We start from the raw sequence: 6,000 nt of genomic DNA on the forward strand, positions 1-6,000 counted from the left end.
ACCTCCTGAGAGCCTGGTAGTATTGAGAATACTAACAGCACAATCCTATACACACTTACCTGGGAGAAAGCCCCATTAACTTCAACGAGACTTAGCTCCTCGGCAGAGTCAGCAACCCTAATGATGCTTTACCTGGGATTAAACTTCGTAGAATTCATTAGGACTTGCTTCTGAGTAGATGTGGTTGTGAATGCACTGCAAAGTGTCCTTGAGGACAAGTGGGGGGGTGTTTTTTATTTTTGCAGGCAGGCAGCGACGTTCATACCAATTTTCTTTTCAGACAAAAAGGTTCTCCAAGTGTGGGTTATGTAAGAAGTTCTGGGACAGTTAATTAAAGAAAGGAAAACTGGTTTAATTGGATTTCAAGGGTTCTCTTGCAGATTCACAGTAGCAGCTTTGATAGTTGACTGTGTCGTTAGATTTTAACCCATTACCAGCATTATTTGCTTGTACTTAGGTTAAACCACCACCTAGCGATGTTAGCATGAGATGATTAATAAGTAACAATGAAGATGTTCTAAGGCAGCAATTGTATGCATCGTTTACTTTGGGGTAGCGCCCATTCAGTTCAGTAGGACCTACTTCTGAGTAAATGTGCAAAGAATCTTAGAATCATAGAAAGGTAGAATTGGAAGGCTCATTCTAGTCCAATGCCCTGCAATGCGGGAATCTCAACTCAAGCATCCATGACAGGTGGCCATCCAACCTCTGCTTAAAAACCTCCCGCGAAGGTGAGCCCACAACCTCCGAGATTGTCTGTTCCATTGTTAAACAACTCTTGCTGTCAGAAAGTTATTCCTAGTGGTTAATCGCAAACTCCCTCCTTGTCATTATAATCCTTTGGTTTGGGTCCCCCTTTCTGGAGCAGCAGAAACCAAGCTAGCTCCATCTTCCATGTGACAGTCATACCACCTCTGAGTCTTCTCTTCTCGAAGCTAAACATACCCAACATGCACATGGTGTTCACGTTAATGTTTAAATTCCCTAAATGACTTGGACCTAAATTATCTGAAAGACCATTTCCTTTCCTACATAGGCCCCCACAGGTGTCACAATCAGGTAAGGGGGCGCTTTTGGTGCTTCTGTTGCCCTTGGAAGTTTATGGGAGGGGCAGCCTAGGAGAGGGCATTGTGTGGGGCAGCATCAAACTGTAGAACTCCCTCCCCACAAAAGTATGCCCATCTTCTCCATTATATACCTTGCTTTTTGTATGCAGAATATGAATCACTTTATCCTGAGCTTTGACACATGACTTTATATGTTGTGTGTGTATATATACATATATATGGACGTACAGTAGCTGGTGATGAATTAACTGATTTTAATACTGTATTTTGACATTGTTGCAAGCTACCCTGAGGCAGTGATGGGCAGGTGCTGAAGGGCAGGTAAAAACATATATCTAATAATCATAATACCTTGGCAAGGATAACTATATCATGCTACCTTGCTCCTGAACAACACTCTTAAAAGATGTTTCTGGCTACTGCTGTACGTTTCATCTTAGCTTCATAATATCCAGAAGAGCTCTGACTGCTCATTGTCAGAAATCATAATAAATAACTCAAGCTTGCATAGATTAGCTATAATAAAGATTTATCAGCCAGCTTTTCAGTGATTTTGGTTTAGGGTAAGACTAAGGGCACTTTGAGGGACGCGGGTGGCGCTGTGGGTTAAACCACAGACTTGCCGATCAGAAGGTCGGCGCTTCGAATCCCCGCGACGGGGTGAGCTCCCGTTGCTCGGTCCCTGCTCCTGCCAACCTAGCAGTTCAAAAGCACAAAGTGCAAGTATATAAATAGGTACCGCTCCAGCGGGAAGGTAAACGACGTTTCCATGAGCTGCTCTGGTTTGCCAGAAGCAGCTTAGTCATGCTGGCCACATGACCCGGAAGCTGTCTGCGGACAAACGCCGGCTCCCTCAACCAATAAAGCGAGATGAGCGCCGCAACCCCAGAGTCGGTCACGACTGGAGCTAATGGTCAGGGGTCCCTTTACCTTTACTTTAAGGGCACTTAACTTTTGGAAAGACTTGTAGGTTGCCACACCGCTTCATAAATAAATGTTTGTTATTCTGTGTGGCCATTAGGGATTGACTATGGGGGCCCATAGCTTACCTTGCCCAGCTGATACCAGAGAGGGGGTAGTAGCAGTGGTAAGTCACAGAATGCTAGGAACCCCTCCTGTGTGCATGGGCCATGCCTTGTTGCTCTTTGTGCGTAGGTGTGTAGCTAAGTGCGCCTCTCTCTCTCTCTCTCTGTCTTGTGTGTGGGTGTTATAAATGCCACGAATCATACAGAATAAGAATGAATTGCAAAATTTTAAAGGATAAGCTAAGAAGACAAAAAAGATTAACTTGTCATATTGCGTTAAAGCAAGGATGACACGACGTTCTTCAAAAGCAAAGTGTTTGGGACCACACAGGAAAGGAGAGAGAGCAAATGCAGAAGTGCAATGGAGGAGAGCCGACTGAGTTCTAAGAGTGACGAGATGGATTTATGGTCTGTAGTTTGGAAATGGATGAAAATGAATATGAGTCATCAACAAGGTACATAGTCTGAAAGTCAAATGGAATATTCGGCTGTATTATCTGAAGCATCCTGATTGAGAATGGGGAACTAACAGTGATGTGGCTTAGAACGGGTACAAAAAGTGCCTCTCTCTTTTACATTGCCATAATTCAAGGGAGGCTATTGGCAATTTCAGATATAGGGCTTATTGCAGATACTAATATTGCGCAGCAGGAAGCAATTGGATGTATAAAAGCTGACTCCTTCTGGAATAAAAAATGTCCAGACCCATAAGTATTACTCAAAGCTTTACTAACCAGAACTTATTAAAAAAAACAGGTGCAAAAACAATCAATGATACGTCCAGAAAATTGAATAAATCATATGCTAGTCCAATCATAGATACTTCTTCTTAAATATATAACAAAATTACAATCAGAGCAAAAAATCAAAGCTTTGTCTCTCCGATAGCCTGCATTAACTTGCATCCAGCCTAAGGCTAGGCACATCATTATCACATCTTTCTCTGACTGTGCCTGGGAACAAAAGACCAAGAGGCAACTCCCTTTCAGAATGGAGATTTGCAGTGGGATACCTGCATCACATGATCTAAGGTTAAACACCAACCTGAGAGCTAGCAGAGAACATCACTAGTTAATGATAAACTCAGAGAGCTTCAGTATGCTTCAATGGAATTTTCCAACGTTAAACCCTTTATACATACAGACATTCTCCATTTCGGTGTGCAATGAAGCAATTAAACTCAACAGGGTTTGGAAAGATTGTGTGGGTGAAAGAGGCAAAGAGCAGCTAGTGGCCAGTCATTGAATCATCAGGGGCCATATGCTTTTGGTGTAAACTGCTTGGTGGGTGGCAGGATAGCTTCCTGGCTGCATCATCACCATTACTACATGTATGCATAAGTTCTACCTTCGCTGTCAGAGACAGCATACACTTCTAAAGGCCAGCAGCTGGGAATTTCAGGCTCAGAGAGGGCTGTTGCACTCAGGTCCTGCTTGCAGGCTTCTCCATAAGGAAGATTCAAATTGATGGGGCACTTTCCTATTTGCCCAGATAAACCAGTCTCTACTTATCCTTGGACAGAAAAAGGTTCCCTACCCCAGCAGAGCAGACCTGATGAAATCATCTTGATGCAAAGTTGCCAGGGAACCATCCTGGGGCAAAGAGGAGATGGATGGTTCAATCATCCATTGATGGATGGCTCAACCATCCAATGGTTGAGATATAAACCACATTGTACCTTAAGGTGCATGACGTGGAGGAGGGGAATGGAATAATGATAGAGGTGCCTTTCAATTCTGTGCATCTGGTGACAGTAGAAAACCAGCATTGATTTTTCAGCTAAATATTTCCTTTGGGCTCAGCGGCCTCCAAACAGATTCACAAAGGGTTAATTCATTAGTTGAAGAATATCTTTCCCAGCAGGGTGAGGATCATTACGCATTAATTGTACAACCTACAAGGCCTCCGGGTTTGGCACAGGTATAAACGTAAATGTTGATTAAACAAAAACTCAGGATTAATTGTTTTATCTAGCAGAGCCCGCCAAATCGGCTGAGCCAAATTAAATGAGAGCTTTGGATAATAACTTCGTTAAATGTGCCTTTTGTTTACCTTTTCTCATTTCTGGAGAACTGGAAGGGTGCTTTGCTCCTAGCTCATCCATTGAAAACTAATGCTAGGCTACCTCTTAGATCTGATTAATGCATTGCCCTCATAATAAGGCAAGACACTTTGCAACAGCCAATATTAGCAGAAATGGTTACAGATTCCCCTCCCAGCATTTACTCATCCCTCTGCTTGGTTTATGCCTTGGGGCTGCTTTCAGGAAGGTTGATGGAGTCAAGAGGGAGAGAAGGAGGGCAGAAGGGGGGTGAGTTTAGTGATTAGTGCTAGCAATTCGTTTAGTCTTCTGAAAGAGGAATCTTTCCCTCTCCTGGCAGACTGCTGGGTGAGGAAGAAGAGGAGGAGGTGACAGAAAGAGAGAGAAGGGGGTGGCAGAGAGAGCGGTGGGGCACAACTCAACTAGGGTGGTTGTTCCATTACGAAGGAACTGCCATTGCAAAGCACCAACCAAGGTTTCACCTGCTGATTGTAGGATCCGAGCAAAATGAGGCAAATGAAACTCAACACTGGAAAAACGAGAATCAAAATTTTTTTTGGACAGATTTGTCCCTCCTTAGAAGACAAGACTGAGCTAGATGAACCAATGACCTGATTCATTGCAGGGCAGATTCCTGTTGTGCTACTTGCCCGTGGTGGTACACAACAACAAAGCAACAACTTCTACAGGGACAAGCATGCACGCTGTTGAATTTTCCTCAAAGGCTTTAGAAAGGAGGATTGTCCAGCTGTGTTCTAAAACTGCAGGGATTGTGAATTCATCTTCTTCTCTTCCCCTTAATAACTTCAGTCTCAGACTCCTTAATTTATTAATCTGTAAGAATAAATGGAAGGGTCAGGGAAAGTTCACGTACATCTTCTGTTTGAGAGATTAAATGGCTGAAATGCAGAGCTTCCTGTAAGCCGCAGTCTTGATGGAGACAAAGGAGAGTTACACCAAAATCTACTTTCTCGGGGCATCTAATGACAAAGAGAAGTGGTCTCCTTTTCAAAAGAGGAGTGCATATTCCCAAATGTGGGATTTTTGCCGTGCAGCAGAGCATCACACAATAGGACGTTATGTAGCGTGTCAGTACTTCCAAACAATACCCTCCCTTTTTTTCTAACCTGTTAATCATTACCACTCCAGATGATGAGTATCTGATACTAAATAAAAGTGATGGATGCCAAATAAAAGTGGATGACTGAGTGGGGACAGATACTTTGCTTCACTGACTAACCAAATTATGTTGAGGACATGAGCTTTGCTGCTAATATTTTATTCTACACGCTGTCTCTCTGTGTCTTAAAAGAGGGAAACAGCAAATTGGGAGGCAGCCCTTGTGTCAATGGCATACGGAGGGATAGCCCAATCCTATGCATGTTTGTTGTTCGTATATGCAGTATATATTTAAAACAGTATTGTGCCAAGCACATCTGGCCACAAGCTCTCTTGTTCTAAGGTTAGAATTCAATGAAGGCCCATCTGCATTAAACATTTAAAGCAGTATCATACCACTTTAAACTCATAGGGAAGGTTGATTGCTCAGTGGCAGAACATCTGCCTTGCAAGCAGAAGGTCCTAGGTGAAATCCCCAGTATGTCCAGACAGGTTTGGGAGAGAGTGAAATCCTGAAGAACCGCTGCCATTGAGCCACATGGGCCAATGGCAGATTCCTATGTGCCTATGTTGTTCCCCCACTTGATCCTTGGAAATTTTAGCTTGTTAAAGGTGCTGGAAGTTGTGAGGAGACCCCATTCCACGCTCAAGGCTACAATTCTCAGAGTGATTTAACAATCCATCCTCCTTCCTGGGAATTGGAGGGAGTCTCCTAACAACTCTTGGCACCTGTAGCAAACTAGAGCTC

Source organism: Podarcis filfolensis (assembly GCF_964270895.1).
Source record: "Podarcis filfolensis genome assembly, chromosome: 5".
Classification (NCBI taxonomy): Eukaryota; Metazoa; Chordata; class Lepidosauria; order Squamata; family Lacertidae; genus Podarcis; species Podarcis filfolensis.